The sequence below is a fragment of the Dromiciops gliroides genome, chromosome 3 (genome assembly GCF_019393635.1).
Source record: "Dromiciops gliroides isolate mDroGli1 chromosome 3, mDroGli1.pri, whole genome shotgun sequence".
Taxonomy (NCBI): domain Eukaryota; kingdom Metazoa; phylum Chordata; class Mammalia; order Microbiotheria; family Microbiotheriidae; genus Dromiciops; species Dromiciops gliroides.
This window is the reverse complement of record NC_057863.1, coordinates 254,321,151-254,334,019: the sequence shown is the minus strand read 5'-3', so window position 1 is coordinate 254,334,019 and position 12,869 is coordinate 254,321,151. Positions and strand designations below refer to the sequence as shown.

General features: G+C 36.7%; 1 pseudogene; it reads left to right on the top strand.

The window, feature by feature from the left end:
- The first annotated feature begins 10,365 nt into the window (after positions 1 to 10,365).
- Positions 10,366 to 12,167, top strand: LOC122747426 (annotated as a pseudogene).
- Positions 12,168 to 12,869: the final 702 nt, after the last annotated feature.

The window sequence follows — 12,869 nt, the reverse complement described above, 5'->3', positions numbered from 1 at the left end:
GGTATCGTTGTTGTAACTATTATTATTATAATACCTGATAATTTATATGTTATCTCTTCCATTGTAATATTAGATCCTTGAGGACAGGGCCTATTTTTGGTTTTCCTTATATCCTCAGTGCTTAAAACAGTATCTGGCACATAGCAAGTTGTAATAAATCTTTGTTAATTGATTTATCAGTTATTAAGCTCTGATCTAGAGATCAAATCCTAAATTCCTGGTTGTTGGCTGTGTTCTTGATAAGAATGAATGCCCTATAAATGAAGTTTTCTATAGCTGATGTGCTATTACAATTAGCTTTCTCTTTCCCACAATATGGCAAAGAGGGCAACTTTGAGTTGAATCAATGACATAAGAAACATAATTTTAGTGAAGCAAAAAAAAAAAAATTCTTGAGGGAACAGAAGTTGCCTCACCTTCTTAAGTAAAGGAGGAGGAGCACTAGAGAACAAAAGGAGGAGAGTTTTATTCTATCTTGATATACTTACTCCCTCTCAGTCAGAGAAGTGTGATTATCCTACAAAAGAGAAAAACAATCCATTAAGGAATTTTTTTCTTTGGGAATTTGAATGTTTATGCTATTTTAAATTCCAAATGCAGAGATTATATATTTTCCTCTCCTTGATATGCTGGGCAAGATCTGGTAAGATACTTAATAATTTTTTAGTCAGTGCTTATAGAAAGCATTACATCTCTATACAAAAGTTCAGCATGGTCTTTGATTCAGGGATAGAGTTTTACTAAGACTGTAAACATATTTGTCATATTCATGAATGTTAAAAATACTGGACAGAAGTTTATCTGATATTAAGTAGAATTGCTATTTAATATGAAAAGAAGTTAAAATGTAATTCTGTATTATATATTTACTTTTAAACAGTTAATGTATCTAAACACAATACAAATGAGGATGGTAACAATTATATTATTGGTGAAATTCACAACAAACAAAAGCATTTAGGATTAATTAAAAATGCTTTACACTATACTGTGACTCTGAATTTATCCATGTATCCAGCTTCATAGTAATTTAAATTCATCTGCTTATTTAAGCCAAGTAAAATAGAAAATCCTGTATAGATGTGAAAATATATCTTTATATCTGAGCCTACTGCTGAATCTATTTCAGTGACAGAAGACTAAATACTTAACTAATGGCAAAAAAAAAGATCAGAAATTTCATACACCATGAAAATAGTGTCATGAAACTTGGGTGAGCATTTAAATGGTGGATATGTATAACAGACACAGAGAAGTTGTATTTAAAGTATTCATGTTTTGTGACTACCTAATGACAAGTCTGGTGTAAAACATTAAAATGCTTAAATTAAAACAAAAGTTTTCTTAAAACTTGGGGGACTTGGGGGCAGCTAGGTGGCTTAGTAGATAAAGCACTGGCCCTGGATTCAAGGGTACCTGAGTTCAAATCTGGCCTCAGACACTTGACATTTACTAGCTGTGTGACCCTGGGCAAGTCACTTAACTCCCATTGTCCCACCAAAACAAACAAACAAAAACTTGGGGGACTTAATGTGTTTCAAATGTTGGAAATTCTAGATACATTATAACTTATACTTAAATATAGATATTTCTTGATAAATATGTATTTGTATGGTCTATACATGGTATAGTCTTTGTATGGTTTGTGGCATCTCAAAGGGAAAAAATGGAATAATTTGGTTTTCCTGCTTCCTTAATTTTAATATAAATATCTAAGTAAAACTTTAGGCTATGATTTATACAGGATTTTCTGAGATAGTTGGTATGGATCTATTTGAACATTTCACAAATTCTTAATGACATATTTGGGGACTGATAAAGCTATTGTAGCTCCTGTGTGGAACACAGATCACCCTCCTCCACTATGGAGACACTGTAGGCAGGATGCATATGTGACATTCCCCTCCCCATGGAAGGCATGACCCAGAGCTCCTAAAATTCCTATGGTTTTGAACTGAAAGGACTTCTGTGACCTCAGAGTAGACAAATTCTTGGAAGAGCTGAATCATATCAAGTTTTATAGTATTATGATAAATAAAATCAGAAAACAAAAGATAGCTAGAGTTAAATGGAGGATTAGCTCATAAGTTCTCCTTGGAGAGGCAAATAAATCAATAGGGAGGGTTTTTATTATATATCCAAAATAAACAAGAAAGATCATATCATTGAACAGGTAGTCATCTCACATTACAGTGCTAATGAAAAATATTTTCAAAAAATCCCTAAATATAATTTACATACTCACATGTGTTGTGGAGGATAGAAAGATACAGAAATTCCAAATAAAGCTTTAAAAGACCCTCTAATTTAAACACGTACTTAATGATCAGTGGGGTAAGCATAGAAGAAGAGGTAAAAATCTCTACGTTTCAAGAATAAGAAATGAGAAAGGTCAGAGGCTTATAGAGTTCATAGAAGTTTCATTCATATATACTTACATATGTATATATAAATGAATACTCAGTTGATAAAATGTGAGAGATCAGTAATTAGTAGTTTCTGATCTACTCAAATTTATTCAGTTCTACTCTTGTGATGATGCTTGGTATCCATGATGTCAAATGTCTTCCAAATCTTAAAAAGAAAAGCTAGTCTTAATTATATAGAGGGATGAAACTTCTGTGTAATATATAAAGCCTTTGTCCTTCTCATTTCTTAATCCAGAACTATATTTAAGTCATTGAAAAATAAAGTATATGTTTAATTTGAAATTATTAATTTAATTCTTCCTAGATTTTCCTTACCTTCTTATCCTTTACAACAGGTGGTTGTACAATCACAAAAGAACATTTTGGGGGGGGGGGATTAAATTGTTACGACTTTAACATATAAGAAATTACTGATGGCTGCTGTGGGATTCATTCATGAATCAGACATTTGTATACAATAAGACCACTGTCTCATTGGAGCAGAGATTAAAAATGGTATTTAGAAGAAAGAATAAAAATGACTCTGCAGGAAATTGAGACGACTTTGATTTTACCTTTTTAAACATGCATAAGAATGACAAAGAGAAGCAACATCTCCTAGCAGATAAAGTACTAAAATTGGAGTCAGGAAGACCAGGGCTTAAATATAATGGCCTTTTCTCAAACTTCGTTCTCCTTGACCTCCCTGAAGCCTTTGAAATATTGATCACTCTCTCCTCTTTGATATTCTCTTCTGTCTAGGTTTTTGAGACATTACTCTCTCCTAGTTCCCCTCCTAATTTTCCTACTGTTCTTTCTCTGTCCCTTTTGCTGAATGATCTTCCAGATCATGCCTTCTAAACATAAATATCCCGGGGCAGCTAGGTGGCGCAGTGGATAGAGAACCGTCCCTGGAGTCAGGAGGACCTGAGTTCAAATCCAGCCTCAGACACTTAACACTTACTAGCTGTGTGACCTTGGGCAAGTCACTTAACCCCAATTGCCTCACCAAAAAATCCCAAAACAAACATAAATATCCCTCAGGGTTCTGTCTTAAGCACTCTTCTCTTCTCCCTCTATATTACTTCACTCGGTTATCTTAAACGATCTCATGGATTTAATTCCCATGTCTATGCTGATGATTTTCAAATATACCCATCTTGTTCCAAATTCTGTGGAACTCCAATAACACATCCCCAACTGCCTTTCAGACATTTGGAATTGGATATCCAATAGATATCTTAAACTCAATATGCACAAAACAAAACTCATTATCTTTTGTTCTACCCTCTGCACCTCTCCCAACTTATCTATTACTATAGAGGGTAATAACATCCTCCTAGTCCCTCAGACTAGCAAACTAGGAGTCACCCTGGACACTTCACTATTGCTGAGCCCCCAAACTCACATCCAATCAGTTGCCAAGACCTCTTGATTTCACCTTTGCAGCATCTCTTAAATATGCTCCCTTCCCTCCTCTGACACTGCTGCCACTCTAATGCAGGCTCTCATCACCTCATTCCTGATTTATTGCAATAGCCAGTGGGAGGATATGCCCATCTCAAGTTTCTCCCTACTCTAATCCATCCTCCATTCATCCATTAAAGTAATTCTTGTAAAGGTAGGAGCTCCTTTTCACATTTCCAGTATTCTTATACTTTACTCCCAACCTGTACTCTTCAATCCAGTGATACTGGCCTTCCTTACTATTCCACAAACAATATACTCCATCTCTCAGGTTTAGGCATTTGTCTGGCTACTCCATGCCTGGAACATTCTTCCTACTCTGCTCTGACTACTGACATCCCTGGCTTCCTTTATGGCTTAATTACCTTCTACCTCCCTTATACTACAAAGCTCCTTATAATTCTACTTTTTTTTATTTCCTATTCATCCATATGTATACATATATATGTATACACACACACACACACATATATATATATATATATACACACACACATAATACAGCTTCGTATGTATTAGTATGTTATCTCTGCCATTAGATTGTAAGATCCTTGAGGGCACGGACTATCTTTTTCCTCTTTGCCTATCTCCACCACTGAGCATAATGTGTGGCACAGAATAGGCACTTAGTAAATGCTTATTGATTGTCTTATTAATTGAAAACCTGCTTCTGACACTTACCAGTTGCATAACCAAATCACTCAACTTCTATGTACCAGTAGCAAAACTAGAATTTATGTACTAAGTGATAGATATAATCAATATATTGGTGGAAGTAATTTCCACTTGTTCCCATTGACCCCACACTGGCAAAATTAGAGATCCTTTGCTTACTTGCCTACTGAGTTTACATAATGGACAATATATTAAAGCCTGATAATGACACAGACTATAACCATTCCCTAAATAATCATAATTTTTTGGAATTATAATTGAATAATTAATAATAATTTCGTATAGAACAAATAAGAGTTAAAAAGAAGGCTGAAAAACCTTAAAAAACCTTGATTTGGAGTGAGGCCAGCTCTGTTCCTTAATACACCCATATGACTTTGAACAATATCACTTGGTTTTTAAAGCTCTTGATAACTTTTTCTCAGTCTACATTTCCAACTTCCTAACATTTCCTTCTTCATGGCATACAGATTTGCTTTTTTTTCACATGTGACATTTCATTTACCAGCTTTGGGTCATTATATCAGCTATTCCTCCTGCTTTCAATCCTCTCCCTTTTCATCTTTACCTCATGGAATCCCTGGCTTCCTTTAAGGATGTAATTGAATGAAAAAAAAAACATCCTGAAGTACCAACTGACCATTTATCAAGTGCTTACTATGTACCAAGCACCTGTACTGAGAACTGGGAATAAAATTCAAAAAGTAACTCTATCTCTGTACTTGTAATTAGGGATATCAAAACATAAAGGAGAGTTCAGCTTAATGTATGATGGAAAGATCAGGAAAGACTTCAGCTTTGGCAGACAAATAAGAAAGGCCTCTGACAAATCTGTTAATTCTGGGGTGCAATTGAGAGGGCAGATGATCCTAAACCAATGACTGTAGAATAGGACAATCTGTCCAAGTGTTGAATTAGAGTAGAGTTCTACCTTACTTCTAAAAGAGATCATGATGGGGGTAAAATCAGTAGTAAGATGAGAGTACATACCTAAGGCAAAATGGGCAATGGAGATTGGGGTCAGGGAGGGGAAAATTTCTTTAAGGCCTACTCCAGGATGAAGTTCCTGATGTAAGGGTAAATTTCTACATGTTGCTTCTTGGTTACTCAAGCAGCTGGTGCCTTTTTCTTCAAAGATACTTTACATATTTGTGTATACCTATGTAATGGAAGAATAGCCAATGGATGCCCAGTCTTTGCAGCACAAGCAGCATGTTCTGCCTACTGGCGATATGAGTATAGGTTTAAAGAGGCTTAGGGCAATATGTGATGGTGTATAATGTAGGAGTCCTAGTCAGATATAAAGTATATTCAGGAATCTTAATTATCTTCTGTTAATTGGTAGCTGTGTAAGAACTTGGAAAAGAACCTCTCTATTCCATGTGGCTTTTCAATGAGGAGGATTGAGGACTGCTTTTCTCCTCTCAGTGAGGTATCAGCCCTGGTTGCTTTTTTGGCATATAGTAAATATTTCATCTTTATTGTGAGTTTTTTCTTTCCTTTCCTTATGTGAATGGGTATTATAAATAGGATGGATCAAGTCCATAACTTCTCAGTTTTGAAAGGTAGAAGCACCATCATGATAATTGAAGTCCATACTGGCTTCTTCCAGTAGACACAGCTGCCAAGCCATTTGAGAATCTATCCCTCAAGAGTGACCTGCCTGACCTAGTCCACCAGTAAATTGACCAGAGAGACAGGTCAGAAGCAAGCAAGTGATTCATTTATCATCTCATCTACATCAATTAGTAGAGTTGGTGGGGGTAATTTTTAGGGGTGGGGGTGGGGCTATGAGGGTTAAGTGACTTGCCCAGAGCCACACAGCTAGTAAGTATCAAGTGTCTGATGCCAGATTTGAACTCAGGTCCTCCTGAATCCAGAACCAGTGCTTTATTGACTGTGCCAACTAGCTGCCCCATGGGAATAATTTTTAGTAGCAAACATTTTGGGTTTGATTCCCCTCTATCTAGCAACCAAGGTTGTGGGAAAAAGTAGACTGCTTGTTTTAGAGATTTTTATTTTTTGAATATTACTTATTTTTGAGTAATTGTTTCCTTGTGGAAGCTAATTTATTTTAAATGAAGATATGATGAGATATCAGTAGGTTAATTTGTACCAGAGATACAGTAACACATGGCTGATATTGAGGGAAGATATACAGAATGAGCCTCGTGACTTTACATGCTTGCAATTGAACTCCTTAAAAAAGAACTTCAGTATTTCACAGTTGTTTTATTATGCTTTAACTTGACATTTCATAAAATATGGTCAAACAATCCAAGGAAATATCCTTTCTGACTATGTAAAATTCCTTTTATAAGCCCTGTATATTATGCTGTATTAACAAACCCTAAGTCTATTAATATTAAGTATATTACGTGGTATCAATAGATCCTTAATCAACCACATAAGTTGTCACATTTTATCTATTTTTGAGGTTTAGTTGTTGGAAGAAGAGGCAAACCATCAAGATAGGGCTCACAACTTCATGAGGCTCAAGTCTTCCAAGCCCCTAAGTCTCACTCTTAGAATTCTGAGATGAACAGTAGTATCCAGGTTCTGGAGACCCAACCCGCTAGTTGAATGTGGGAGGAATGGTGTTTGAGTCTATTAAGTGAAACATATATATATATATATATATATGTGTGTGTGTGTGTGTGTGTGTGTGTGTGTGTATGTATGTATGTATATGTGTATGTATATGTGTATATATATGTATATATTCATCTTATTTTCCCACTTATAATGTAAGTTCTTTTACGGTAGTTGTTTTGCTATAGACTTTATATCCACAATATGTAGCCTAGAGCCTGGAACCTAATAGGTGATTATTAAATCATTAATCTCCCATGGTATTCTTCATCTGCAAATGGAAGATGTGGGGTAAGCTAAACATTAAGTTCTATCTTCTAGCTTTTGTCTATGATCCTATGTCCTTGCCATGAAGAGATATCTGGCAGTTAATGACAGTACCAGTTTAGACTATAAATTTGTTTATAAAATTTTATATATATATAGTTGGTGAAAGATAATGGGCAGTGTCACCTCATTAAAAAACAAACAAAAAATCAGTGAGAATCCATGGTTGGAAAAGATAGTATTCAAAAAAAGTCATTTCTGGAATATTTATAGATGAAACTCAAGGGAAGAGGGAAATTTTTTAAAAACTATTTTAAAGGTTTTTATTACAAAAAAATTTCATGGGGCAGCTTGGTGGCACAGTGGATAAAGCACCATCCCTGGATTCAGGAGAACCTGAGTTCAAATCCGGCTTCAGACACTTGACACTTACTAGTTTTGTGACCCTGGGCAAGTCACTTAACCCTCATTGCCCAACCAAAAAAAAAAATCACCATCAAGGTTAGAGGAGCCATTATTTTGAGACTTTGCCATCACAGCTTTAGCTCTGCAATAGGAATAGATGGAAATGATACTGAAGTGGGGAAAGCCCCCCCCCCCAAAGTTGGGAAATGTTCATTCATCACTTAGATAGTCCAACCTCAGTGAGATGCAATATATAGAACACTGAAGGACTGGTTCTCAAGTACCTAAAGGAGATGAAGGATGTTTTCTTTATTCTCCAAAAAAAAGGTGAGAAAATATTGATACCTACTGTGCCACCTGTGCAAGATTTTTAATGAGATTAATTTACATACTTATACAAAGCACTCCCAGAAAAGGTTTGAGATGTGAAGAAACAGAGATTGTAAGGGATATTCTATAGCCAATCATATCTTTTTAGAGACCCAGTTGACTCAAAGATGTAGAGAACATAAGATTCAACTCTGCTTATGACTTGTTAACTACCAAAATGCATGTGATTCCGTAGTACAAATCATTTCTTTATATGTTCTTCTCCAACAAGGTATCTCTCATGCATGTGTCAATTTTAAAATATTTTAGAGTAGCCACTTATTGGCAAGGGGGCTGATTGGAAGTATAGTTTTCTGAGCAGAAGGAAGGACTAAAGGATTATGATAGGCATAAGTTTCAGGGAAGTGAAGAGGCAAGCCAGGGAAGTTTGGAGCTCTTTGTTGAGAGGACATGGGTCAAGGCCGAAAATGGGTGCCGGAACCAGTTGCAGCTAATTGCAAGTAAAGGGCACTGCTAAGTTGACTAATGAAATCAAGATCTAGCAGAAGATGTCTCAGGCTCACTTATGAGCTAGAGATCTGTCTTTTTGGAATTTTGCTTTCTCTGTGACTGTTACCATTACTGGGAACTGGTTAGTTTATTCACTGTCCATTTTCTTTCCCTTCCCTGCCTCACTGCTGCCTGGTGAACTGGCATCCCATACCCTTGAGAGGTCCTGGCTCTCTTAAAATCTTGTTTGTTTGGTAATGTACTTTTATAATGATTTTTTCTGCAAATAAAATAAGCTGATTTTCACTTCATTCTGATTTGTTACTATGAAGGAGGTGACCATGGAAGGGGAAGGGAAAAAAGAGTCCTAGACTGATTCACAAACTTATTTCACTCTCGCTCTCGCTCTGTTTCTCTGTCCTTTTCTGTCTCTTTGTCTCTGTCTCTGTTTTTCTGTCTGTCTGTCTCCTCCCCTTCTCTCTCTGTCTTTATCTCTCCCTGTCTGTGTCTCTCCCTCCTATCAACATACATACATTCATACATCCATCCATCCATAAACACATAGGAACTATAAAAAATGGAGAGATGCCTACCCTGGATTTTGGTTTTCCATTTAATGTGGAGCCAAATTGAATAGCCATTGCCTCTAAATGGTGAGATTCTTGAGATATTCTTGTTTGCAGATAATGCTATGGATTGCATCAAGGCCATAAACATTATAGTTGCCCCAATGAGATACATAATCACTCTATGTAGCATTTGGCCTAACTATCCAACAAGGAAACTCAAGTGAATGAAAAATGCTTATTAGCTAGATATTTGCACAGAAGCACACAATTAGCATAATCATCTTGGGCAGACTTCATTTCAGAGTGGAAGAAGAGGAAGATGAAAGCAGGCCACACGACCGTCTTTGAAAAATTTGTCTGTGTTTTCAATGACCTCCAATTTCCCTCTGAAATAAAGTCTTCTATTTTCACAGCAACTGGGTAATGCTATATGCTTCTCATTATACTCACCCACATGGGAATAGAGATGCAATTGCTGGGCTTGAGCAAATCGTGTCTCTTCATTCTGTAAATGTGCCGCATATGGAAAGGAGTATAAATAATGGTCACAGAGAGGTAAATGACAACATGGGCAGCCTGAATGTTCAACTCATTTAACTCACAATTCAAAAAGAACGAGAAAAAGACACTAATATGTTCAGTGGTCCTTATGTGGCAGATATACTGGAGGAGATGAATAAGGTTGTAATCTGCAACATTGCAGAGAATAGTCTCTGATGGGGTCACAGATTCAATGAAGTAATCAGGGAAAGAGTCAGTTAAATCTTTGGAGAATGTAGTCACACTTCATTTAAATAAAAATTCAGGTATGGAATCTACATTTTAGGGCCTTAGATTATGACAGATTTTAAGCATTTATTTATTTATATTTTTTGCGGGGCAATGGGGGTTAAGTGACTTCCCAGGGTCACACAGCTAGTAAGTGTCAAGTGTCTGAGGCCAGATTTGAACTCAGGTACTCCTGACTCCAGGGCCAGTGCTTTATCCACTGCGCCATCTAGGTGCCTCCATGATTATGACAGATTTTAAACAACAAAAATATCATGAAATTTATAATTTATATAAGTAAGTAAAATAAAGGAAATGGGGAAAACACTTTAACATAACATGAAGATATAATTCTATTCAGGAAAAAATTCTAGGGAAAAAAATGCCTGCTACAAATGCTAGCAACAGACATGGATTTGGAGGCAGTTCTTTGTGGGCGGTGGTTCTGGGAACTCTGGAAGGTTCCAGAGGTACCTAGTGTGAGATTTAAAATTGGATATTAGATCATAAATCTCCCCTACTTGACCTTTCCCTTAATTTATCTCCCAGACTAGTAAATGGAAGAAGCTTTTGGTTTTCTAGATAGACCTTTTATTCTCAAGGTAGTCACAAGGTGATGTTGATTAAAAGGATAGGAAAGGGGCAGCTAGGTGGCGCAGTGAATAGAGCACCGGCCCTGGAGTCAGGAATACCTGAGTTCAAATCCGGCCTCAGACACTTAACACTTACTAGCTGTGTGACCCTGGGCAAGTCACTTAACCCCAATTGCCTCACTAAAAAAAAAAAAAAAAAAAAAAAAAGGATAGGAAAGTAGAAACACAATACAAATCGTCTTAAGTCTAAGCTTAGTCTATATTCCTTATAAAAACTCACCAAACCGAAAAGGCCACCTTTGGAGATAGACCGTCTGTGCCGCGCCGTCAGGAGCCCAGCCAAGCAGGAAAAAGCCCCACTTCCTTTCTCTCCACCCCAGAAGTCGAGTGCGCCGCAGGCAGTCTGACATGTGCAGCAGCCAGACTGTTCGTCTCCTCCCCAAAAGGGTGGTCCTTGAAAAACTGGCATCTTTCAGTTATCCTAACCTACTGTTAAAAACTTTCATATTTTTTTTACCACACTAGTGCTAGAAACAGGGTACAGGGGGTAAAGAGTAGGCATGGTAAAAGGGACTCACAGACTGGTCAGACAGGTCCATGAGCAGGTAGCAATGAGGGTAGTTTATGCAAATGTGGTACAGGTTCATAAGAGGCTGTGGCTTCTAGAGCTGCTCTGAGTCCTCCTGTCCATCATCCTCCTCTTTCTTGCATGGCTGAGTCTAGTGCCTGAACACCTGTTACCCCTGGTAGTAGCAGCAAGCAATGATATTTGCTCTGAAGGAGCTACTGGAATATTATGATGAAGGAAGGATTTTCTGAAAAAGGCCATTAGAAAAAGAACACATGATACTCTGATAGCATAAGGGTTCAAGTTAGAGAAAACAATCAAGCAGAAAACAAAGTAGAAGGTACCAGAAAAAGAAGAAACTATTGACAATTAGAAGTACGCAGCTGTGGTTTCCCCCATTTCAATTGGTTCTATAATGAAAATTAAAAATTACAAGCGGGGTCAATCAGAAATATTTGTGAAAATTATCACCTTAACCAGTGTGTCACAAGTCCCTACTAGGAATATGCAGGAATAATTTTTAAAGAGACTATTTTTTACCTTCTCATAAAGAATATAAATGGAAAAACCACTCCATGAGCATCAACAATGTCTTGAAGCCTACCTATGTAGAAGGTAGTTTAAGAAAGATCAAGACTGATATGGTTCATCTATTACATTTCTTTTTGGTGAGGCAATTGAGGTTAAGTGACTTGCCCAGGGTCACATAACTAGTAAGGGTCTGAGGCCAGATTTCAACTCAGGTCCTCCTGACTCCAGGGCCGGTACTCTATCCACTGAGCCACCTAGCTACCCCTCATCTATTACATATTAAAAAAAATTTTTAGAAGAGAATTAAGATTGCCTGATCCAGGTGGAGAGCAAATGCAAAGAGAAGAAAAATTTGTCTTTTGGCAATGATACAGATCCTAGCAAGGGGTTGATTAATGTTCTAAAGAATGTATATGAAGCTCAAGATGATAAAATGAAAGGAACAATTAATACAGCATAGGTGGAACCAAGGGAGAAACAATACAAAGGGAAGACTGAATTTTAAGATAAAAATGCCTTTTCAGTCACAATGAAGAATTATTATTTTCAAAAAGGAATTCCTGCAGAGCAAAATAGATGTAATCTGTGAGTTCTTTACATTTCATGCTAGCAGATATATATATATAAAATAAAATATATTTTTCTTGTACAGTTCTTTCAAGGACAGTTACTTTACTTCCTTCATTTGTTTATGTAATTTTTATCCCTTACTTCAATGTAAAAAAGCAGTCTTGCTAATAAAATGCTATGTTTTAATTTGGGGGGGTGGGGCAATGAGGGTTAAGTGACTTGCCCAGGGTCACACAGCTAGTAAGTGTCAAGTGTCTGAGGCTGGATTTGAACTCAGATCCTCCTGAATCTAAGGTAGTGCTTTATTCATTGTGCCACCTATCTGCCCCCTTTAATTTTTTAAAAATTCCAGAATCACTCTGATCATTCTTAGGTACTAAAATATCTTCCTGAAAGTAGGTAAGAAATACATGGAAAGCCAATTCAGCCCCATCTGAAAATTATGACTCCAGTATAGATACCATTGTTCATGTATATGTCAGTGACGAAAAAAAAAATGATAGGAGGTAAGAAAGTTCCATAATAAAAATCTGCAATGAAGAGAAATTGAGGCACAAAAGTTTAACCATAAACTACTTATTGGCACAGTTAGCAATTAATAATAATAGAAGTCAATGTTCCCTCACTGACCAGAGAC